At 44.2% G+C, this 25,651-nt stretch overlaps 1 protein-coding gene across 11 annotated transcripts in view; it reads right to left on the reverse strand.

Annotated features, from left to right (window-relative positions):
• Positions 1 to 3,763: 3,763 nt before the first annotated feature.
• The window catches only part of LRATD2 (LRAT domain containing 2), a 140,547-nt gene continuing 118,659 nt past the window's right edge, over positions 3,764 to 25,651 (reverse strand). For 4 of the 11 annotated variants that reach the window (XR_006198594.1, XR_006198604.1, XR_006198605.1 and 1 more), the window contains 2 exons: positions 8,280 to 8,456; positions 3,764 to 5,492 (listed from right to left, as the gene is read on the reverse strand). The gene's annotated coding sequence lies outside the window, so the exon portion shown is untranslated. Of the gene's footprint in view, positions 5,493 to 8,279; positions 8,457 to 11,102; positions 11,209 to 25,651 lie in introns of those variants that run through there. The other 7 variants (XR_006198601.1, XR_006198595.1, XR_006198599.1 and 4 more) reach the window with 7 other exon arrangements.

The following is a 25,651-nucleotide window of genomic DNA, read 5'->3' on the forward strand; positions in this document are numbered from 1 at the left end:
GAAACCACAAGAAAAAATTTGGAAAAGTACCAAATACTTGGAGACTAAAGAACATCCTACTGAAGAATGAATGGGCTAACCAAGAAGTTAAAGAGTAAATTTAAAAGTACATGGAAGCCAATGAAAATGATAACACCACAGCCCAATCCTCGAAGAAAAAGCAGGCAAAACCCTTTTTGTCTTGGCCACAGCAACTTCTTACTCAACACGTCTCCAGAGGCAAGGGAAACAAAAGCAAAAATGAACTATGGGACCTCATCAAAACAAAACAAAACAAAACTTCTGCACAGCGAAGGAAACAAGCAGCAAAACTAAAAGGCAACCAACAGAATGGGAGAAGATATTTGCAAATAACATATCAGATAAAGGGTTAGTATCCAAAATCTATAAAGAACTTATCAAACTCAACACCCAAAAAACAAAGAATCCAGTGAAGAAATGGGCAAAAGACATGAATAGACACTTCTCCAAAGAAGACATCCAGATTTCCAACCGACACATGAAAAAATGTCAACATCTCTCATCATCAGGGAAATACAAATCAAAACCACAATGAGATACCACCTCACACCTGTCAGAATGGCTAACATTAACAACTCAGGCAACAACGGATGTTGGCAAGGGTGCCGAGAAAAAGGATCTCTTTTGCACTGCTGGTGGGAATGCAAACTGGTGCAGCCACTCTGGAAAACAGTATGGAAGTTCCTCAAAAATTAAAAATAGAACTACCTTATGACCCAGAAGTTGCACTACTAGGTATTTACCCAAAGGGATACAGGGATGCTCTTTTGATGGGGCATATGCACCCCAATGTTTATAGCAGCACTAGCAACAATAGCCAAAGTATGGAAAGAGCCCAAATGCCCATCAATGGATGAATGGATAAAGAAGATGTGGTACATATATACAATGGAGTCTTGCATGGCAATCAAAAAGAATGAAATCTTGCCATTTGCAATTATGTGGATGGAACTAGAGGGTGTTATGCTAAGTGAAATTAGTTAGAGAAAGACAAATATCATATGACTTTACTCATATGAGGACTTTAAGACACAGAATAGATGAACACAAGGGAAGGGAAGCAAAAATAATATAAAAACAGGGAGGGGGGACAAAACATAGAGACTCTTAAATATGGAGAACAAACAGAGGGTTACTGTGGAGGGGTTGTGGGAGAGAGGATGGGCTAAATGGGTAAGGGACATTAAGGAATCTACTCCTGGGATCATTGTTACACTATATGCTAACTAATTTGGATGTAAAATAAATAAATAAATAAATAAATAAATAAATAAATAAATAAATATAAATAAATAAAAATTAAAACAAATAAAAAATAGGGACACCTGGGTGGCTCAGTTGGTTAAGTGTCTGACTTGGGCTCAGGTCAAGATCTCGTGGTCTGTGAGTTCAAGCCCCACGTCAAGGCTCTGTGCTGACAGCTCAAAGCCTAGAGCCTGCTTCAGATTCCGTGTTTCCCTCTCTCTGCCTTTCCCCTACCCACACACTGTCTCTCTCTCTCTCTCTCAAAAATAAATAAACATTAAAAATTTTTTTAAATAATTTAAAAAATAAAAAATAAAAGAGTTTTTAAAGTATCATCCAGGATGAGGGTAGTGTCTGTACTATGTTTGAGGACTATGAGACAAGCTACTCAAAATCATTGGGCTCAAAGCAGGAGGGTAGATTTTCAAAACAGTTGAAAAGTAATGGTGATTCAACACAGTAATACAAATGAATAACAGTGAATGAAAAAATAAAAATTAATTCATTAATCACAATGAATCAAAAAATAAAAAGTAACTAATCACTGAATCAATGAATCAAAATAAAAATGAGCAAACTATAGAAACAGGTAACAGCATAAATGACCCTCCCATACAGGATATTGAGCCAGACACCAAATGAGACATACAATGTGATTTCATTTATGTAGAGCTCAAAAAAGGCAGAATTAGTCTATATTCTTTTGGAATGCATATAAAAATGGTAAAATGATTTTTTTGATTTATTTAGTTTTGATAAAATGAGTTGTTTTTTTTTAAGCAAGGGATAGGAGTATACCAAATGTCAGAATCCTAGGTTCTCTCCATAAGGGGGGGTGGGGTCCATGAGCGTGAGCGGTTGGAGGGACAGAGGTCTTCTTGGGTTCTGGCAACCATCTCATTCTTGGCCTATGTGGTATTTCCTGTGTATTCACTGTATAGTAATTATTTAAACTGTATGTCTATCTTCTGCACCTTTTAAACCATAGCATATATAAAAAGAGGTTTAAGGGAGAAAAAGCACAATGATCTGTGAGCAGCATCGTGGAAGGAGGAAGACTCAGTCTCCCCTGGGATTAGGCTCAAGCTAGTCATCAGATTCTGGGCAGACAGAGGCAAAGGAGGAGGGCAGCCTCTCTTGCAGAGGGCCACAGAGTGATGGTGTTAGCAGCATCCCACAGAAGAGCAGGTGGGGACATTCTGTGAAATAAGGCACGTGAATCCAGAGGAAGTGACCCTAGTCCAGAAGGACCGAAGGTGTTTTCGTCTAGGGCATTAGGAAGGATGGGACAGAGGGAGTTGAGTCTAAGCAACAGACCTCAAACTTCTGAATGGAACTCAGGAACAGTTATTCAATGTCCAAACTGACACAGCACACAGGTTCTGCTGGGTCCCATTTCTACCAGCAACTCCATCCTGGTCAGGGGGGGTGAGCTACCAGCCCACGCGGAAGCCACAGTATCTGTGGGACCTGACAGGCACCAGTCCCGCCCCCCATCCATTTTCATCTTTTTCTTCTGTTTGCTGTAAGACCGTATCTGCCGTGAGCACTGTATCTCCAGAGCCCAGCACGGTGCCTGGGAGACTGATGCTGGTTCAGCCCTTGTGGAATGAACTAAAGAATGAATGAAGAATTCCTATTTCATATTTGTAGAAGCTAACTAAACCTAGAAGAGCTGCAGACGGGAATGGAGCCAGCAGAGGGACAGATCGCTTAATACGCACCATTTAATCCTCAAAACCGTTTTCCGTGACCAGCCTGATCTCTGGTTCCACAAGCTCCCCTACATTTTTTGCAGAGCCCAGACTTGGGCAGCTGGGGATAAGATACACCGAGGAAAGGAGCGAAAAGCAGGCTCTTGTTCCTTTAGTAAATGGACTTGCTACACTTTTTTTTTTAAGTACAGAGCTGTTTTGAGATCATTCCTAAGTGAGAGCTCTGTGGGGAAGAAGAGTGAATGGTTGTTTAAGGCAGTTGCAAGGCTGCAGAGACGGCTGGAGGAATGGCCACAGATCGAACCAGGTCGGAAGGAGGCAGAAACAGATCAATGAAGGAGACTGGGCTGCCTCACATCTCAGACACCTGGGGTGGGACAGAAAGACGAAGCAAGCTTGCAGGCAGGGAAGATTAGAAAGGGAGCGGGGGAGGGGAGGCATGAGAGGGCCAGCAGGCACAGTAACAGGAGTTTGTTCTCCTGACTAGCGGGGAGCATCGCAGCCCCCACAGGGGGGTGGGCATGCCTGCTGCAGGGGCCTCCTAACCAGTGTCCGTGCCTCTGGCTTCTCGTGGATCCAGCCAGCACTCCCCACGCTGCTCTGGGTTAGCATGAATGGCAAGAGGCCTGTGTTCTACTCCAAGCTTTAGAAGAATGCCGTCGGGTAAAAACATAATGCAAGCCACGTCTGTTATGTTATAGTTTCTAACAGCCACGAGAACAAGGCAAAAGAAGACACAGGTGATCTTATTTTTGATAATACATTTAATTTAGCCAAAAGTTTCCAAAATGTCATCATTTCAACATATAATCAATGTAAAAAATATCAATGAGATACTTACGTTCCTACGGAATCAATGAAATCCTGTGTGTATTTACACTGAAAGCACACTCCGGTCAGACTGGCCCCATTTCAAGGGCTTCGTGGGCACAGGAGGGGAGTGGCTACTGCATAGGACAAGGCAGGGCTGCTGGGTGACCCTGAGCGTGACACTCCACGTCTCTGAGCCTCAGTTATTTTCCTCCATAAAATGAAGTTTGGGCTCACAGCATTTCTAAGTTACCTTCAATACACTACGGACACACGTTACCAGCAAAGTAAAGCTCTGTTTCATAGCAAGGGACTCCACCTCCCACTCCAGCCAGCTGGTTGCAAGATGTGCAACAGAGGCTGATATTTCCAAACAGCAATACAGATCCACTCAGATGACCAGGGAGTAGGCACAGGGGACAGTCCCTGCAGCACAGCCATTGCCTGTGCAGATCTGGAGCTAGAAATGTCAAGTTTGTGGCTGTACGCCCCGCAGCGTTCTTTTGTGGTGTCCTCAATCTGCAGAGATGAGAAAAGGGACATTAACTTCCACAAACCATGCAGCCGCTACCAGCAATGAGGGCATCAAAGACAGAACCTTTATAAGCAGGAAACCCAAAGACCTTAAGGGTCCGATTGGTTGCCTAAGTTCCTTAAGAGAATTTAACTAGTACTTTCTTCTGGAAGGTACACTGCTGGAGGTCACACGTTTGCTGTACTGGTGGCAAAGAAGGTGGGGGGAAGGGAGGGGTCTCCCTTCCAGGAGAACTATTCCCCAGAAGATTTTTCTCCACTGCCAAACTCTGCAAAGACAAGTGCACATTCCGGCCATGCAGCTGGCTTATTATAGAATTCTCTGGAAGCTGTCCAAGTTGGATAGAATCGTGCCTCACCTATACTCTGACTCTAACTTGCCTGAGCACATCATCCCCCATCCTCTTACCTGCCTGACTTAGAACCTGTTCCCTGTGTGCTGCTGCATAGTCTCGCTTCTTCCTACCCATGCTCTGCCTTTTGCAAATGCAGCGCTGACTTGAATGCCCCCCGGCCCTTCTCCACATTGCAGAACGCATCTCAATATTCAGCTCACAAAACTTGCAGTATTTCCTCTGTGAAGGCTGTCGTCATTCTACCAGGCTGAATAAGCGGTGACTTCTGTGTTTCCATGGCTCTTTGCACGGTATCAGTGCCACAGTGCTTCTCAATGACGTGCACCAAACTCCCCGCGGTGTGGAAATGGACAGACCAGAGTTCAGATCCCGACTCTGCCATTAACAAGCTTTGTGCCTCTTGAGCAAGTTACTTAACTTCTTGCAGATTCCTCCTAAATAAAATGGGGACCAAAATAACTACCCGCTGACGCTGCCAGGTTGTTTTAGCTAATCTTCACAAGATGCCACTCAATGGTGTTTATTAAAGCCGATAGCATTGAAAGCACCAGATGCTTGTGCCTTAGTCCATTCAAAAGACATTTACTGAGCAGCTCTTAAGGGCTGGCACTATTGTCAAGGAAAAGGAGAAAGTCTGGTAAATAAGTGAGTCAGTCCCTGCCTGGGAGCAGCTCGTTACCTCAATGCACAAGCCTCAGTCTTTGATGCTGGAACACGAGCTCCTCTGGAAGGCGCACAAGCAGTCGGTGACTGCCTTTGGTAACTGGGCTCTGTCGGGACACCTGTCGCCAGGCTGGAGAAAAGGAGACTGCTGGAAAGGAAACAAGACAAGGCTGTGTTCAGTAAGACGGGCCTCCCTAGGAGTCCACGTGGAACCGACAACAGCTTAACGCCATCTAGAACATGCCCTGCCCCTACCTCCCTTATATTGACTTCCCATTTCAGAGAAGGCTCTGCCCCGCCTGAGAACTGGGAGCCACAGCTGAAAGTCAGCAGGGCCAGCACATGGTTTCAGGAGGATCGTGACAAAACACATCTCCCCCACCCCCGATAGGCCCAGTTTTCATGTAACGAACGGAGAGAGGGTGCATGAGTTCATGCTGACTTAGCCATGCCTCCCTCAGGTAGACTAAGATTTGGGAAGACAAAAGGAATGTGTTTCTTCTCTAAGAAAGGAGGTATCCTGGAGGGGAGAGTGGCTATCACTCTTGTGAGGGGTCGGCCGGTGGGGGGGGGTTTCCAGAGACACCCAGGGGGCTGTGATGGAGGAGGGGTCAGCAGGGGCAGGGGCAAGGGGCGGGGGGGGGGGGTGCGGTGTGAGCAGAGAAGTCAGAGAGGAGCCGGTCTGGCAGTGAGGTAGAACACATAACCCCAGGCAGACTCCTCTGGAAATAGTAAGTTCCTCCCAGACGTTAGACTCAGGTAAGCAGAAGTCTTCCAGACCCCCTCTTGCTGTAGAGAGGGGACTCAACGGCTGCCCAATCCTGACACCTTCGGTTGACAGGACTAGATGGCATGGACAGCCCGGAGAGCAGGTGGCTAATACCACAAAGTAGGCCTCAAGCTTGCAAAGCAGAGCCCTGGGTGGTGGGACAGAGGAGGTGCTTTCCAACCTCCACCCCAGGAATTGGGATCCCCTAGGGCTCTCTCCTCCCAGGAGACTCCATCTGCCCCCAGGGAACTGGGTGGCAGCTGCTTCTGGTACTCAGCAAGCTGCAAATTTGCACTCACAGTGCAATACGGTGGGCTTGCTTCCTAAGCATGTTACAGATGGAGAGAGCTCAGTGGTCCTCGCTACCTTCCTTACTGCTAACCATTTTTCCCTTAGTAGGAAAGATACCCGGGTGTACACATGGGCATTAAAGTCAGAGAAGATGGGAGAGACAGAGAGAAGATATCTCTGGAAGCTCTGATTCAAAACAAAACAATAGCATGGAATATTACTCAGCCATCAAAAAGAATGAAATCTTGCCATTTGCAATGACGTGGATGGAGCTAGAGTGTATCATGCTAAGCAAAATAAGTCAATCAGAGAAAAACAAGTACCATATGATTTCACTCTATGTGGACTTTAAGAAACAAAACAGATGAACATATGGGAAGGGGTGGAGGAGGAAAGAGAAGAAAGAGAAACAAACCATGAGAGGCTTTTAAAGACAGAAAACACGCCGAGGGTTGATGGAGGGAGGTGGGTGGGGAATGGTCCAGATGGGTGATGGGTACTAAGGAGGACTCCTGTTGTGATGAGCACTGGGTGTTGTACATAAGTGATGAATCACTGAATTCTACCTCTGAAACCAATATTACACTGTATGTTAGCTAACTGGAATAAAAAAAAAAAAAAAAAAAAGAAGACAAAAACCAACCAAACAAACAAACAAACACAAAATAGGAAATGAGAAGGAGGATGGGTGAATGAGAGTGGCCTATCACACCTCCAGTTCCCTCTACCAGGGTCACCCTGAGAACTCAGGGAGCTGCCACTCAAATGCACCTCTGGAGAGAAAGGAAAGAGAAGTGACCGTGAATCAGAAGTTTAGTGGGCAAGTCTCGGACCTGCCCCTCGGGAGTGGTCTCAGAAAGTCTCCCAACACCTTGTTTGCCAGATTGTGAAGCATCCTCTCTCTTCGGGGCCTGGGTAATATGGCTCCACCTTCACATTCTGCTTTGTATATACGATTCCTTCTTCCAAACCCTGAGATTCTCCTTAGGTAAGAACTTTGTTTTACTCAGTCTCAATTTCTTACCCCCAGAGCCTACTTGGTATAGATTGGATGGAAGAAAGGAAGGGAGGGGAGAAGGGAGGGAAAAAGGAAGAGGGAAGGAAAAGTCTGCTGCACGAGGCAGCATGGGATACTGCACACATCTCTTTCTTTAAGTCAAATCTGGTGGGATCAGGTATTCTGGGTTCTCGATTCAGACCGCACAGTGTCAATTCCTGGCCAAGCTAGCTAGCTGTATGACCTTTGGCAAGTTTCTCATACTCTCTGTGCCTCGGTCTTCTTGGGGATAAATGAGGAATTGTGATAGCATCCCTTTCTTAGGGCCATCACGAGCACTGAATGACACAGTGTATAGAAATAGCTAATTACAGTGGCTGGCACTTACAGGTACACGCGAAATATTAGCAATCGTTGCTACGTAAAAAGAAGAAGTAATTAAAATAAGGCCGGTGTGGTTGCATCAAGTTGGGGGATACACAGCCCCATCTGTTCTACCTCCCCGCCTCGTCCCATGGTGCTGGAGAGAGCCCCTGTGCTCCCTTTGGGTATTAGAAATCTGCGGAAAGCAGTGAGAATCACCGTAGAAAGGACTCAAGTGTGGAAATCAGACCTGGGTTCCAATCGCAGATTCATGACTTAGAAAAAAGCAAAGTTCCTGAACTTCTCTGAGTTTCAGTCCTCATCTGCAATTTAGGGATGAACGAATCCTTCCTGACAGACGTGAGGAAGAAATAAGGGAAAGTATGCAGAGCATTTAGAACAGTTCACTTGGGGGCTCGATGAATTCACTTCCCTCCCTGCTAAACACCCCCCCTTACACGTGCACGGTAGTTCATTATGATTTTCCAAGCGCGTAAAGAAAGCGTCTTACTTACACAGCCGCGAGGAATTTGACAACATCCAGCCCCGTTTGGACATGTGAGGTGGTCCTTTCCCTTGCTTGATGGACAGCAGTGAGTACTCAGGGTCTCCTGCAGCCAGACCTGTCAGGCTTCTGCCAACATCGGGGACAGACTGCCGTCTGACAGAACTGCCCCTTCCAGAGGCCACATCTTTAGCAGACAGCAAAAAAAAAAAAAAAAAAATGCAAATCAGGAAATGTGTGGCTTTTGAAATCACTTTATCAATTGTCAGGTTAGGGTTGCTCCAAGACAGCTAGTAACTGAGCAAATATGAAAAAAGGAAAAACTCACAAATTCCCAAGAAAAGTTTCATAAATGACTCAAGAACGACAGCTACCTCATTTCAAGTAAGATAGCAACCTGTTGCCTAAAAAAAGAAAATTCCCAAACGTGTGTGGCAGTCCAAGTGGCTCCAAGACAGAGGGAAGGAAAGAACATTCCCTACACGGAAAAGAGAAGATTCCTGACTACTCTTTCCCTCCGCTTTCCTCCTCCCTTCTAAAATCAGAGCTTGAAGCTAGATTTTAAAAAGGAAGGACAGAAGTAGAGGAATCAAAACAACAGAGAGTATTATCTTTAATTCCCTAATTCCTTCAACAGACTGTTTTCCTCCTTTTTGCTAATTAATTTTGTAATCTGGAACATTGCTAACGTGTGTAAAAATAGGATAACCCAATGAGGGGCCCCTAATTGGCTCAGTTGGTTGAGCTACCGACTCTTGATTTTGGCTCAGGTCATGGTCTTACGGTTCACGGGATGGAGCCCCCGTGTCAGACTCTGTGCTGACAGTGTGGAGACTGCTTGGGATTCTCTCTCCCTCTCTCTCTTCCCCTCCCCTGCTCTCTGTGTCTCTTTCTCTCTCTGTGTCTTTCAAAATAAATAAATACACATTAAAAAAAAAAAAAAAAGGAATAACCCAGTGAGTCTATCAACCATTTTCAACAATTATTCAATCTTGTTCTGCCTCTACCTACACTCACTTTCCCTCCTCCTGTACTATTTTTGAGGAAGATCTCAGACATCATATCATTTACTCCATAATATTTCATCCCAGCTGTACACTGAGCACCTTCTAGATAGGCTTACCCTGGCCAGGCAAAAACAGATGGGGAAGACTCTGGCCCTCACAAAGCTTGGAGAGAAACATGGGTCTGCTGAAACATGCAAAGTTGAGGCATTTATTTATGCAACAAATGTTGTAGCGTGTGATTAATGCCAGGCACAGTTCTCAGGGCTTTACAATATTAATTTATTTACACGTAGTCCTCCAAAGTCCCCAGGGAGGTAGGTAAGATGATCTTCCCCATTTTACGAATGAGAATGCTGAGGCACAGAGAGGCTAAGTGTTTTTGCCCAAGGTGACACAGCTAGTAAATGGTGGAGCTGAGGTGCACAAATTGCTACGAAGACACAGCAAAGGAAGCGGATCATTCTATCTGGGGCCACTGAGGAGTGAGTGGAAGTTCCCCATGTAGACAAGCAAAGTTCCCCGTGTAGACAAGGGCGTGAACAACGGTCCAGAAAAAGAAAGAGCTCAACACGCAGGAAGCAAGAGTTTTGGAACGGCTGGACCTGGAACTGGAAAGGCAGGTGAGACAGGACTATGAAGGGCTTTCATGTGCCGAGTGGAGCAGTGTGGACGTGCCATGGCCTCGGGACAGCCCGCGGAGCCTCAGCAGGTGAATGACAAGATCACATCATATTAGAAAGACAACTCTGAAAACTGCATGGAAGACAGACTGCAAGTGGGAGAAATAGAAGGGCTGTGCGTGTCCGGGTAAAGCTGGGAGGTGATCACGTCTGGACAAGAACCATGGAAGTAGGAATAGAATGAAAGATACAGAAATAGGAATCAAGGGACATGACGATGATCGGAACTTCCATTTCTCAGAGTGTTGGCAGAAGCCCAAAGCTCTGAACAATAAAAAGCAAGTACTACGAGTTCTGAGACCCGTGCTGGACACGCTGATAAAGAAGCTGAGAAGTGACCGGACCCCGTTCTGAACCCTTCAGCCCACCCCCCACCACCTCCACTCCCCAGATAAGAGCTGCCTAGAGATTTCCCCGGGAGACATTTCTTCGCAGAACATTGTTGGCAATATAAGGGAGGAATGCTCTCCCCTCTCAAGCCAAGAGAGGGAACTCAGTGGCCCCCAGGATCAACGGGACACCAGAGTAGTGGGGAAATTCTTGGGAGCACATGACAGTCTTCTCAAGAGTTGGGTGGGACAGAATGAGGTGACTGACTGTTACTCTGGGGGAGGGCTGGTGGGACCCGCCAGCAGAGCCAGAATACCGCAGCAGGAGACACGAGGAGCTTCTGAGTTCATAGCAAAGGCATCAGATGGTTAAGAGACGGCCTGCCTGGGTTGCTGCTTCCCCGCAGGAAGAGGCTGCATTGTGCTGCTGGCAGCTGCTGAGAGGCGGTTGGAGAGGGCTGCTTAGAGGTGCAGGATGAGAGCGCTTTGGAAGGGGTGATGAGTCACCATGGCAGGCCTGACCGCTCTCTGATGAAAGCCTTGCTTACAAGGGTGGCCCTTAACTGGTGTCGACTGGTGACTGGGAAATCAGACCCTTCCCAGCATCCCCAGGACTGACCGCCGTTATGGCTGTCTAGGCATAAACTGATCGCACAAACGGCATGGTTTATGCCAAACACGTGCTTCCCTTCCAGGAGTCTGGAATTGGGGGCTGTGCCGGGAAGAGGGACGTCCGTACTGGCCTCCAGTGAAGACTCTGGTGAATGGTCTCTAATGAGCTTGTTGTCACAACTCACCGCTGGAGAGTTAAGCGTTTCCCGGGTGACCCCACCAGGGAGGACCTTTGGAAGCTTGCATCCGGTTTCCCCGACTGAGGCCCCACGTGTCTTTTCCCTTTGCTGGTCTTGGTCCTCATCCTTGCCCTGTAATGAATTATAGCTGTGAGGGCTACTCTGTGCTGAGTCTCTGCGTCTTCCTCGTGATTCCCCAAATCTGACGGTGTTGCCAAAGAACTCACATAGCCCCCAAGAGAAGCAATGCCAGCATTTGGGTGTCGGCCAGATACAGGGGCACAGATGTCAGATGCGATAACATCGATCATGGAAAACCATTTTTAGATTTTAATTGCTCGGTTTTCTCCTTGAGCAGATCCTGGGGAGAGCAGAGGCCACGGGGGGCGTGTGGGAGGAGGGGAGAAAGAGCAAATGAAAAAAAAAAAAAAAAAAAACAACCAGACGCAGACGAGGGAGCCAGATGAAAAGTGCACACCCCCTCCGTCTGACCTGAGCTGGGGCGGGAAGGAGAGTTGGCAGGAGGCTGGCGGGGGACGGGGGCAGGCAAGGGGGAGTTTGGGAGGAAAAACTGAACTAGAAATTAAGTTTTGCTATTTCTAATATCAAAAATAACCGTAAATAACTAGGAAGAGGTTAGAAAAGCCATGTGATCTTGAAATGTTGTCAAGGATGGGAATGAAGGTCCAGAGTGTATATCTGAGGACAATATGGGAGCAGAATAAACCTATTTCCCGGTTGGATTTTACCAAGTCCAGACGATCCAATAGTACCAAAACCCACTTTCTAAACGCGAGCCAAGTGCTCCCTAAAACCACACAAGGCCTACAGGTAAGCACGTTCATCTGTAGTTCGAAGACCAGTGGCTTTGAATTCCAGCTCTGCTTTTTTAGCCATGCAGTTTTGGCAGAGGGTTCTTAATCTCTGAGCCTTGATTTCTGTTGTCCTAAAATGTGGTCTTGAATGTCAAACCTCACACACGGCTCATTGTGGGAAAGAATGAGAGAAGACACATTAAAGGGCCTACTCGCTTTGGAGAGCTCAGCAATAGAACCCTTCTCCTATTGGTCACCCACCCTCTTTCACCCTCTTTGGAGTTTTGTGAAATATTTGGAGGAGGAGGGAGTCTGTGGGGTTGCGTGTTTTTATGGTCTTTCCTCTGTTGGTGGGAGTGAACGTTTGTGCAAGTTTGCCGAACGTGTAGTTGGGGAAGCTGCGATTTGGGCCCAGGAGACCTGGTTCCTCAACTGCCTCTCACAGGTGAGTCCAGCGGCCACCAGCACTGGCTCTGGGATGCTGTGTCCATTCCCAGTATGAACCTTGCTCGCTGTCTCTCCCATCACGCATCCCTGGGCTATCGTGTTGCTCAAAGGGAATTTGGCTGTGTTTCCTTCCCTATTAACGTCACTCTGATGACAGATTGAAGTGTATGTTTTTCCATGAGGATAGACATATCCACATCCTTTCAAAGTACATCTCCATCCACGCCTTGGACAATACAGGTATGCCTGAAATTCAACGCGTGGAAAATACTGGATTTAAATAAAGCAAGTAGATGAAGGTATTCCTCAAGTGAAGGTAGCATTGCAAGCCACCCTTCAAGTCCATAGGATGTTTCTGGGAACCGGAGGACCCATAGGCTACCCACCCAGCTGTGAAACTCAAGAGAGCCTGTTTCCATCAGGAACTGCCAGCTGGTCCTTCTGCCAACAAGAGCTTAAAACACTCCTAACGCACAGTTCTTGGGTTTCCTTCTTATCTTTACCACTGCATATTTAGACCTGATGGGAGCGAGAATGCAAAACAGTAGAAACATGCATATTTAGCAAATATATTTTAAGCAAACTTTATGCCTCTCTGACCTTCATTTTCCTCTTCTGAGAATGAGGAAGACAGACTAGATCAGTGGTGTCTTAACCTTGCTGCATCTAGGATCATCTGGGAGCTTTTAAAAAATACAGATGCCCAGGCCCTCTGCTCACCAATTAAACTGGAATGTCTGAAGTGTGGGGGGGCGGGCAGGGTATGGGTGTTTTCCACAAGCTACCAAGGTCATTCTGATAGGAAGCTCCCACTGGGCTACATGACGCTTGTTATTTCCACCTCTAATATTCCTTTTATGATCTTTTGTTTCAAGGGTGGCCATAAAACAGTGGGATGGCTTCCCATACCTCTCATGAAAAGCCACCTGAATACCAATCTTTCTCTTTGTATAGTTGAAGGAATCCAGGCCAGCCTGTGGATTTGGGACTGACCAAATCATAGCATGGTTTTAGGAACTTTTCTACTGCTACACATCTGACAGGTAATGATGAAATCTAAGACCCAAGGAGTGAAGAAATCAAATGGGGGGCTTTTCGGGTCAGGCAAGGAACATAAATGTGTGGCTGAGACCAGGCATAACAATAGACAGGGGTGGGGTTTGGGGAACTAAAAAACATGTGCCTTGCCTATAGGCATTTAAACAAACTCCTTTTCTCCTTCCCACTCTCCCCTCCTTCCCTCTTTCCCTTCCTTCCCTCTGTCCCTTCCCTCCTTTCTTCCTACCTTCCTTCCTTCTTTCCTTCTTTCCTTCCTTCCTTCCCTACTTTTCTACTTTCTTCCCTTCCTTCCTTTCTTTCTTAAATATCACGTTGGCAGAATGAGAGACTAATCTGTGTGCTCACCTCATCTATGGGTCACCTGTTTAAGACCCCTGTTCAAGACATTCTGATACATTAGGGAAAAAAATAATGAAAATATTACAAAGGCATCTGCCTCATTATTAGGCCTCCCCAAAGACATCAAGTCTTCTACATTCCACACTGCAGCAGACAATAAAATTGAGACATAGACAATAGGACCTACTGCCAAATGCTGCCCCAAACCTACTCAACCTCCTTTTCCTTCGTGCATTTCCATGGTTCTACAGATCTGGTTCCATAATCTTCAGTCCAATATCTGCTTACTGTTCTCTGGGTTCTGTACCATTCTGGTTTCCCTCCTGGGCTTACCATACTGCCTTCCCACATGGAATTTTGAGCAGAAGCTCACAATTTCATTCTCTCTCATGAAAGCATACAGCTTCAGGGAGGAGAGCCTTTCCAATCCCCCAACCCTGGAGAGTCTCCCAACCAGCCATCTCCTAACTCAGGGTTTCTCAGCCTCAGCATTAGTGACATTTGGGGCCAGATCATTCTTTTGTGGGGGAGCTGTCCTAGGCATGGTAGGATGGTTAGCAGCATTTCTGACTCCTACCCGCTAGATGCCAGCAGCAATCCCTCCCACATTTCCCAGCATCCCGTGTGGAATGGAGACCCACTGCTTTAAGTACACACAGCATCCCAGTGCCTGTGAGGAAAATGGTACAGTAAAGCTCCATCAGTTTGGGACATAGCCAGCATAATATCCAAGCTTCCAAAAGAGAGGCCCCAGCTGAAAAGGAAACAAGCTTCGGTATGATCAGCTGTGTCAGTTCTATTTAATTGTAAATTTGGACAGGCTCTGCTGAGTGAAGTACAGAATGTTTTTCGCCTTGGGCACTGATATTATATTAGAATAAAAGCAACCTGAGAGGCATTTGTTTTTGTGGAAAGTGCGTGCATGGGCAAATCTCTGCTCATCAGATTGTTTTGAATTAATGTGGAAACTATAAATAAAGTGCTCTCTCTTTTGGGGGCTGGCTTTGACCTATTGTTATCCCTCCCTTTTTCGAATTCTTTAAAGGCAATTTTCATTCAGATCCTTCATCAGTGAAGCAAGCGGACTTCAGTAATTCTGCTGAAAAGCCTCTGCCGCTTTCTGCACACAAGCTCCATGTCAATCAGCCAGCTAGCCTGCTCCCCTCCATGGCTGTCCCCCTAATGCCCTGGAGAATGGAGGGTGGATAGGCAGCTAGGCTGAGGTAACTCGGACAGGCGTGTAATGGTGAAGAGAACAAGTCTGACTGACATTTTCTTCTTGTGTTAAGGTTATTGAATAATTATGGTAGAATTACTGTAGTCAGAATCCTCACGTGCCCTGGAGAAAGGGGCACAAAAGAGTTGACTGGGCGAGGGGCATGATTCAGAATCCTTGGGACCAGTTGAGTCATTAACGACTGAATCCTCTGAAGCAGCCCACATTTCCGCAATTGTTGGAACCCGCGTGTGAGAGGTGACATGAGCTTCCGTTGCCGCAGGCACTTACAAGTCCAGAGTAATGGACCATTAGTGTGCCAAATGGGTATGGGAGGAGTGTGGAAGAAGGAAGAGAGTGACCCCCTCCTCTGAAGTAGTCCCAGCCCTGCCTCTTACTTGCGTTGTAATGTGACCTCCTCTGAGACTCAGTTTCTTTGCATGTAAAATGAGGGCCATCATATTTTTTTCATAAAGACATCAAAAACTTTAGAAATTTCTGTGGTAAGTGCTTGGCATAATGCCTGGTTCATGGGAAGTCCTGCCTATCATCATCATCATTCTCTTCCTCTTCGTCCTCATCACTGTCATCACCATCACCATCATGACTGCCACCGTCATTCTTCGTAGGGCGATGAACGGCTTTGGTGGATATGTGCTAAACTCGTCTTCGTTTGTGGCAAAGAGGATTCTAGGTTATTCTTTCCGTGGGATGCTTTGGCAGGAGGAGAGAACTTTTCTCAGTCTCTTATTTCTAGAGAAAAGTGAGAAGTTCCCCAGAGGTTTGGGTCCTCATAGACTTTCCAAGACTGAGTGGATAATAGCAGCATTCACAAAGACTTAGTTCAAAGATCTAGAAGCCTATGGAGGGGGTTGTGCAAATCGAAAATATGCTTCCCTGCCTGTCTTTCCCTTAAAGAGCATGGGCTGTGATTTTATAGAAATCGAAGACTCACGTGTCAACAAATATCCTCTCCACTCCAACTGGCCTGCCAGAGTGAGTTAGGAAAACCACGTGGATTAAGGCATAGGCCAGGGACAGAGAAGGCAAGTGCACGTGGAATCAAATGCTGACTCCTCCCTGTAGCAGATGGGGGACCCTTACCATCTCTAAGCCTCATTGTTTTATTCTAAAAAGATGCGTAGAGTAATTCTTACTTCACAGGGGATTCGTTTCTGGTGCAGTTTCGCTAGGATGTACGACGAACTAGGGAGGAGGATTGTATTCAGTGCAAGCAGTTCACTAAGTAAAAGCGTTCTTATAACGAAGGGCTGTAAGATGCTGAGGCCGAGGCAACTGTTTTGCTCCAAGTCAGAGTTGAATACCAATGAGAGAGGAGACTTTCCTCCTCCTCGCAAGGTGGTGGCCACACTGTGTGAGGCTGGAGGGAGGGGAGAGGGGGAACTCTTTCATAGATAGGATCTGAGATGCAGCTGCTCCCAGACACAAAGGATCAGAGAGTCACAAGGCAAAATGACGGAAGCATCGGAAAGGCTTCCTCAGCAGGGTCAAAGCCATCTGCGGGTCCACAAAAGACAACCCAAGAGATCCATGGACCGTAACGGGAAGATTAGGAAGGAGCGAGGGCCCATAAATTTCGTTATTTAGGATGAAGTCAGAAACCGCGGCTTGTTAGTCGTGACCCTTTGATGCTTCCAGCTGGTGTGCCGCGGGAAACAGCGGCTACACATGGATTGACAAACTGCTCATCCTTGCAGCAAACAAGAAAGTATGCAAGGTTCGATCTGTGGGAAGGGCAGAATTCTGTCACGGAGTGCCTTGCTGGGAATCAGGAGTCCAGTTCCTAGACCCAGCTCTGCCCTCCATGTGATGCCGTGGATCTCAAACCAGGCTTTGCCGGTTGGACGTTCATCTATAAAATCAGTGGTGGACTTCGTTGGAGAATCCGCATCCAGGAGGCCAAGTAGTTGAATTTGGTAGTAACTTTGGTTGTCCTATCCGAGGCATTGGGAATCTGAGTCCAAGGTTCTTGGGATGTACCTGAGTGTCCAGGGGAAAGCTGCACCCCCTCCCACCCCCAGTCATCTTATATCTAGAACAGAGGAAAATCTCCCTACACCAAACCTAGCAATTAGCCCAAAGCACTCAAGGAATCAATTTTTTTTCTGTCACACAATTTGGCACTCTGTCTTCTCAGCAAAATGTGGCTAAACACATAGGTCTTCCCTAAGGGAAAAAAATACCCTGGAGAGAAATCCAGTTTTAACCGAAAGATGACCTACACACCTCAGAGTGGCATCCTCCCCCTGCAACGAGGTGGTTTACCTGCCCTGTCATACAGACCTGAATTGCTCACCAAAGGCTCTCGATGGTCCACTGGGAAATAAAAGCAAAGACAACCTCACTTTTCAGAGACTTTAGGGACTTATCCTCATTTGGAGTGTGTGTGGAAATGAATTTTAAGCACAAATCTGTACTTACTGAGCTTGAAGCAAATTGGAATCTTGACCGCAAGGAATGAAGGTGGCTAATCTAATTTGAAGACCTGCATGCAGGCAAATGAGTGACTGTGAGCTTCTTGGGACCCAGGTCCTTCTATTGCCAAATACTCGAGAGAGAGAGGAATAATGCATTCATCTTCAGGGCAGGATAGGTCTTCAAGAAATCCGAGAGCTTGCTTCCAGCTCTAAAATGGTGTGACTATGGGTCTATGACCCTGTGATCCCTAAAAATTACCGCATGAAAGTAGAAATTCGCCCCAATAGGTTCACAAACACTAGTAATGGAAGTTACTCAAGCTATTTGTTATAAGCACCTACCATATGCCAAGAAATATTAAACAGAGCTCTCTTTTTCTGTCTCTGTTCTCCCTACCTCTCTCGACATAGATAGATATAGATCTAATTTCACACCAAGAGCCCTGGGGTTAGCATTATTATAACCATTTTAAGATGAAGTGATTGAAGTTCAAAGAGATTACATAACTTGACCTTGATAACCAGCTGAAAAATGGAAGAGTCAGCGCTTAAACTCTGATCAGCCTGACTCTAAAGAATTTTCCAGCGTTTCATCCTTCTTGGGCATGTATTGGATATGGGCATATTTGCAGAAACATAAAGTGATAAACAGTCGTGGTCATAGTGGTTTAATATCCCCCAAACAAAATAAAAGTGGTGGCCGTTTCCTGTGATGATTCAATATAAGCGAATAGCACTATACCTCAGAGTATGAGGTATGAAGTTTGGCAGGGCATTTCCTTCCAGGGGTCATTTAGGGTCTTGCTACTCAAAGTAGGGCCCATAGACCCCTGGCATTGACATTCACCTGAGAGCTTCTAAGAGTTTCAAGCTTTGCCCTAGGGCTACTGGATCAGACTCTTCATTTGCATTAAAAGTCTGAGAAGTGTTGGTTCAGGGCACCAAGGCATAATATGGATTGTTCCCAAAGCCATGGACACCCACAAATCGAGGCTTCTGGAGTGTTGTGATTTATAAAGATTTTAAAGTCTTTTACAAGGAACACGGTACATAATAACATAACATGTATTGAACACCAACTCTATCCCAGGCACAGTATTCAGCACTTTGCATTTATTATTTTATTTAATTCTTCTAACAGTTCTAACAGGCGCCCAGTCATTATCCTCATTTCGGAGAGTAGGAACTGACGTTCGTAGGGCTCAATGAACATGTTCAAAGTCACTTAGCTGGTAAGGGGTGGTTCTGGGATTGGAACACAGACAAGACAGTGTGATACTAACGCTTCCAACTTTGAATTGATTAGTGCACTACGCTGCCTGTCCGGCCCCAACAAGGAAACACTCAGAAAAGTTTGATGGAGCATTGTGCTTCATGGAGGTTAGCTAGCATTATAGTTTTCAACAAGGGCCTCACTCTGCCCAAGTGCAACCTCCCATCAGTTACCAGTTCTGCAGAAGGCGATTATTACTAATTAAACAGTAATTAAACTAAATGTATTACTGAGTAATTAAATGTCTCTGGATTAATGAAGAAGTAAATTAAGCACAGTGATCTGGCTGTGTCAATAAGAATAGTCCCAATGGACATCGCTTGGCCTCCTGCTATGACACACGGACATAGTACATGCTTGCCAAACAGGGTTTAACGTGGATCACATCAGATGAGTGACAAACCCAGAGAAATTGTTACGGATTACAGGAGACTAAGCAGACGTGCCAGCCCAATAGCCTGTGTAACCCCTGACTGAATCTTGAAAGGGGTGAATGGTGATGGAGATATCTATGAAAGTGGTTGTGGACACAGCTGAGGATCTCTGAGTAGGGACTGTCTGTATCGTTAAGTAATAGAACTGTATTGATGTTCAATTAATTGAGTGCGACCATTGTATTGTAACTGTGTAGAATAAGTCCTTGTTCTTAGGATACGCATGCTGAAGGGTTTTGGGTTTGAGAATCATTTATATATGCTCCTTCTTTTTACACGGTCCAAAAATAGAGGCGCAAGATAAATCAGATGTGGCACAATGTTAATTTGTGACTCTCGATGAAATAAAGACGGGTGCAGGTTGTACTGTTCTTTCAACTTCCTATAGGTTTAAAACTTCAAATTTACTATTTGGGGAAAAGCGAATTGGTGCCGATTCAATGTTAGTTCAGTAAAATGACGCCCACTCAAGTAAGAGACACGGGAGAGTGTATGGTGGAGGAGAGATGTAGGGATGAGGGGCTGGGGAGAGAATTTATTGGAAGACCAGAAATTACCAAGAACCTAGGTGAGCCAAAGGTAGGTGGCCTGCTCGTGAATGTCACCTGCATGCATTTTGAAGTGTAAAATTGAATTTACACCTTGTTGACTTTGGTGTGGTTTTTCAGCCCTGCCCCGCTAGATCCAGTCCCAGGCTTCCCCCAACACTCATCATTTTGAACCAATCCCCCCAAGCAACCTTTGCCTCAGTCCAGATATATTCTGGGGAATTCTTACGGGGCCCCCACCCCACTTTCTTTGCTGAAGAGTTGGTCCTGGGCAGTCACTTTTGTCCTACCTTACTCTCTCTCCTAGCCACGGGGACAGTATGATTAGACACCTAAACTGAGCTGGTCAGTCAGATTTCTCCCCCAGGAATCTCAAAAACCGAGAAAATGAATCTGCTCTGGGAATCTGGGATGAAAAACCATAGTTGTTAAAGTTAGCTGAGCCAACTATAGCCAAAAGCATGCTGAAGTTATAAAGAAGCAGAAACCATAAATGCACAGAGGAAGGTAGTCATCCACAGAGAGGAGAATGAGAAGGTGTGTGGAGAAATATAGATGAGAGACCTAAGTCCCCAGAGAGTGAGAAACAACTAAGAGCTGATTCATCCCAAGGATTAACTCCTAGCTCTGCTGCCTCTTAAGCCTGATTTCCTCCCCACCCTACCCCCAGGGAATCCTCTCTTCCTCCTTTCTCTGAACTAATAATTAAGTAAGTTTCAATTCCTCCAGCAGGCAACATCCCCAAGCTATTCATTCCACCCTCCCCTCCTTTCATCCAACGCCTGTCTCTGAGCCAGCCCTGCACCTGAGCTCACTTGAATGGTGACATGATTTATTTTACTGTTTCTTTTGTTAATGTACGGATTGGTGGGATATTTGTTCTATTTCTAGTATACTGATTGCCTTAGGGATTCCAGAGGGCCAGGGACAGGAACTGCACTACTTATGTTTTTATTATAAAAGTAATACATGTTGATCATAGAATTCTTGGGGAAAAATAGAAAAGGTAAAAGAAGAAAAAGAAAAATCATTTGTAATTCTATCATCCAGAGATGGGTCCTGTTAATAATGTTTGGGCTTGTTTCCTTCAAGTCCTTTCAGATTTAGCAATATAATTCAGATTACGTGGCACATACAACTTTGAATCCTCATTTCCATTACATGGAAAGCATTTACCTATATTTTTAAAGTTCTGTTAAAGTACTCTAATATCAGCATGATGTTCTATTTTATATAAAATATATAAAACATATAAATATACAAATATATGAGACATAAGCATAAATAATATATAACATATATGAATAATAACATACAAATATATGAAATAATCTGTACACACTCTTATTATTGTATATGTTGGTGGTTTTCATTGCTTGCTAATATAAATAACCCTGGGATAAACATCTGTGTGTTTTAGATTCTTAATGCAAATGGACAAGTCAGTTTCACAAAAGGTCACAGTTTGCTCTTTCTCCTCTGCTATCAAACTTTTCTTGCACAGCCTCCCTCCTCGTATTGCTGCAAGATTTTTTACCTCAATACCTCAAGGTTCTTTGTCTCGCCACTGGTCGGAGGCTCCTACCCCCAGTCCCTCACCCCTCACCCCATTCCTTCCCCCTTGCTCTTCTCAGGTTTTACCCTTATTAGCTGGGTAACTCTACATGCTTAGTCATTCCTTTGTAATTGGCTTGTTTTCCATTGTATGAGGTGTGGTCTATGGCCATACTGTTCCTTCTGGGTCATACATTTTATGGTCCACTACTTATTTTTAGTCAGGTCTTTTGTCAAATTCCCAAGGAAAACCTGAGGGGGGAGTGGATGGTGTCTGTTACATTCTTGGGAGAAACCTCATGCCTTGAGGGCCTTTGCTTAGATGCTCCCAGCATTGTTTTCAAATCCGCGTTATCCCCACCCAGGACCTCAAGCGCTCACCTTTGCCTCTGTGCTTATTTCACCCTGTCTTTCCCCACCATGGCATGGCTGTCACTGTTTCAATGTTTACCAATCTAATCATTAAAAAAAAAAAAAAATAGTAGTTCATATTTGTTTGCATTTTTTAAAGTTTTTACTTAAACTCCAGGTAGCATACAGTGTAATATTAGTTTCAGGTATACGGTGTAGTGATTCAACTTCCATACAACACTCGGTGTTCATCACCACACGTGCCCTCCTTAATCCCCATCACCTATTAAAACCGCCTCCCCGCACCTCCACTCTGGTAACCATCAGTCTGTTTTCTATAGTTAAGAGTGTATTTCTTGGTTGCCTCTCTTTTTCCTTTGCTCATTTTTGTTTCATAAATTCCACATATGAATGAAATCATACGGTATTTGTTTTTCTCGGATGTATTTTGCTTAGCAGAATACTCTCTAGGTCCACCACATCATTGCAAATGGCAAGATTTTTCTTTTTTATGGCTGTGTAATATTCCATTATATATGTGTATATGTGTAATATTTGTTTATGTATGTATAAATTATACACATATAATAATAAACTGTTTATATAAAATGTTTAAATATGTCTGCATAAATATATATGTATAAATATATATATATTACATATGTATGTATATGTATAATGGAAAGATATAAAATATCTTCTTTATCCATTCACCAATGAACGGATACTTGGACTTTTCCCATACTTTGGCTATTGTAGATAATACTGCTATAAACATTGGTGTGCGTGTATCCCTTTGAATTAGTATTTTCATATTCTTTCCATAAAGACCAGTAGTAAAATTGCTGGATCGTAAAGTAGTCCTATTTTTAACTTTTTTGAGGAACCTTCATAGTGTTTTCCAGAGCAACTACACCAGTTTGCATTCCCTCCAACAGTGCAAGTGGGTTCCCCTTTCTCCACATCCTGGCCAATACCTATTGTTTCTTGTCTTGCCAATCAATGGTTGATTTTAGCCATTCTGACAGATATGAGATGATATCTCATTGTAGTTTTGATTTGTGTTTCCCTGAGGATCAGTGATGTTTGCATTTTTGAAAGCTAGTAAGGTTGAACTTCTTTCATTTGTCATTTGACTAAAATCAGAGTGACTTACGTTTTGTTTCACTTGATGAAAGTCATGGGTATTTTTTAACATAAAGTAATGTTTCCTGCTATCTACTGTCTTGGAATTTCCAAAACAAAACAAACAAACAAACAAAACTCACCATGTAAGTAAGTCAGTGATTAGTGCTCTGGAGATAGTATCACAACGTTTTGACAATTCCCCCCAAACTGAGACCCAAACTTTAGTGGTTACATATCTAAATGGAGAAAAATAAAGGAATGATACTTAAGTGAAAATTACATCTGAAGAAAAAAATATTGCAGTATTTTATTGTAAATGATTTCTCATTTCCTTGTTAATGCCTGGTTTCAATTAGGCACTATTATAATATGGTGAATTTGAGGCGTTTACGGGTAAAAAGGTTTGGTAATGTGGTTTGAAAAGATGGAAATTTCCATTTCTTAGAACTCCAGGTAGAATTCTAATGGGGGAAAAAAGAGGGTCTAGCCTAAAAAGATTAGGTTTTCTCCTCGTTTTGAAAGTATAAGACAGGAAATGCAATGGTACCATCTATTCATATTCATGGTTACCTAAGAACTTGGACTCACTGAACCCCTCCAATGTCTGGCCAGCTCCTTTTGAGCTGGAAAGTCTCATTTTCCTCCCAACTCTACATTGGAATCACTATTCCTGAGTTCCCAAGAAAGGAGATGGAGACAAGGAAAAGTCCAGGGACTTAAGGTTGTGTTAAAATTTAGAGGGAAAGGGGGAATAGGATGGGTGGTCCAAAGGTACAAACTTCCAATTATAAGATAAAGAACCACCAGAGACATAACATACAACATAATAGCTATGGTTAACATGTCTGTGTGGTGTATTTGAAAGTTGTTGAGAGAGTAGATCCTAAGAGTTCTCATCACAGGGGAAAAAGAAAGCATTTTTTTTCTCTTCTTCCTTTTCTGTATCTATATGATGTGATGGATGCTAACTGAACTCATTGTGGTAATCATTTCACAATATATGTAAGTCACATTATTATGTTGTACACCTTAAAGTTATACAGTGCTGTATGTCAGTTATATCTCAAAAAAAAAAAAAAAAAAAAAAAAAAAGAGAGAGACAGAGCTTTAGAGACTTTTTCAAACCCTCTTAAAAATACCAAAGAATCCCATTGTTGAACTGACCCTAAACTCGTTTTATATGGGCAGAAGCTATTGAAAATGTAACTCGGTCTTCTTTTGTTCCTAATCTCCAGACTTGTCAGAGAATATTCACATTTCATTTTGTAATTGTAATAGCAGAAGTCATTTTACATGTCTGCAATTTTCCCTCCCATGGAAGCTGGAGATGGCTTGTACCAGCTCAGGAAAGCTGATTGCTAAACCTTCAGTAATTTTGTGAGCCGACTGATAAATACAGCCATTTTGAATTACATAAGCCTAAAATTTAATCAATTATATAAAACATAAAGGTTTAATAAATTTTCCAAACATCACTTCCTAATTATTGTACTATATTTGGTTACTCTCTGTGTTCTTGGGTTTATTTGCATCGACTGCCTCTGTGTGACGGAGAACCTGCATCTCTCCCCAGCTTTGCGTTTAGTGACATGACATTTGTAGCTTGGAATTGGCCATGGTAGTATTTCTTTCCACAAAATTGGAAACTACCACAGATCAGGGCTTCCCCCCCCCCCCCACCCACCCCACGTGTACAGTCTACTCTGCTAAAGCGACAGCCATTGTTGAACATTTGCCAGCCCTCCAAGGCAAGCAGGACATCTCCTCATTTGGTGGAGAGGATAGGGATTTAGGGCAAAGGCTTGAATTTCAAAGTCAGAGAAACTTAAGTTCTCTTCCGGCTCTGTCATTTACCAATTCTGTGGCTTTGGGCACATCATACAACTTCTCTGAAACTCACATTTCCCATCTATAAAATGGGAGAGTATCTGTCAAGATTATTTTATTGTGATATGGTGACAATCTAAATATCCTAGGTATTCTTCAAGGTGTACTGTCATATCAAAAAGGCTCAATAGATGCTATTATTATTTTTTTTCCACTATCATTAATGCTAATTTGACATATAAACGCTAAGAGTTATCATGTCGGATAAGGCAGGAAAAACACTCTCTCCTTTCCATAGCAGAAATAACTACAATAGGGCTGAGAATAATCCAGTGCTACATAAATAAAGAGGAAAGGAAAGATGGGGGGTGCGGGTGGGTAGAGGAACAGAGGGAGGAGACGAGGTTACAGAGGGGGACAGCAACAAAGTGTGGAAAACCTGTGTGCCCCACTAAAAACTGCACCCAGATTCTCAGGCCAGTTAGCATCTACTCAGTGTGTTCGAGCAAGAGACTGTTACAATCAGATTTGTGCTCTGGATAGATCATTCTGGCATCGGTATGAAAATGAAAAGTAGAGGCCAAAGCTGATGAGTGAAATGGGAAGCTACTGTATGGTCTAAGTGAGAGAAGGCGACGGTTTAAACGAAGGTACCACAGGGGTGCCTGGGTGGCTCGGTCGGTTAAGTGTCCGACTCTAGACTTCGGCTCAGGTCATGATCTCATGGTTCCTGAGTTCCAGCTCTGTACTGGGCTCTGTGCTGACAGTGAGGAGGCTGCTTGGGATTCTCTCTCTCTCTCTGCCCCTCCATCTCTCTCTCTTTCTCTCTCTCTCTAAAATTAATAAATAAACTTTAAAAAAATAAGCTACAACAGTGAAATGGAGAGAAAGACATGGTAAGAAAGGCACTAAGAGCTCTCTGCTTACAGAAAGGCCTTGCCATCCTGGATAGTTCCTGCAGAGATAAGCGGTACTAGACTAAATTCTTGTAATATTCTAATCTATCATGAGCTGGAAAGATAAATTCTTGCCTCCCTTTCACCGCATTCTTGGTTAGAATAATTATCACGGAGCAGCACTAAAAAGATAACAGTATTAAACACTTTTTATTGAAAAAAATTAACAACCAGGGGTGCCTGAGTGGCT

The sequence above is a fragment of the Panthera leo genome, chromosome F2 (genome assembly GCF_018350215.1).
Source record: "Panthera leo isolate Ple1 chromosome F2, P.leo_Ple1_pat1.1, whole genome shotgun sequence".
NCBI lineage: Eukaryota > Metazoa > Chordata > Mammalia > Carnivora > Felidae > Panthera > Panthera leo.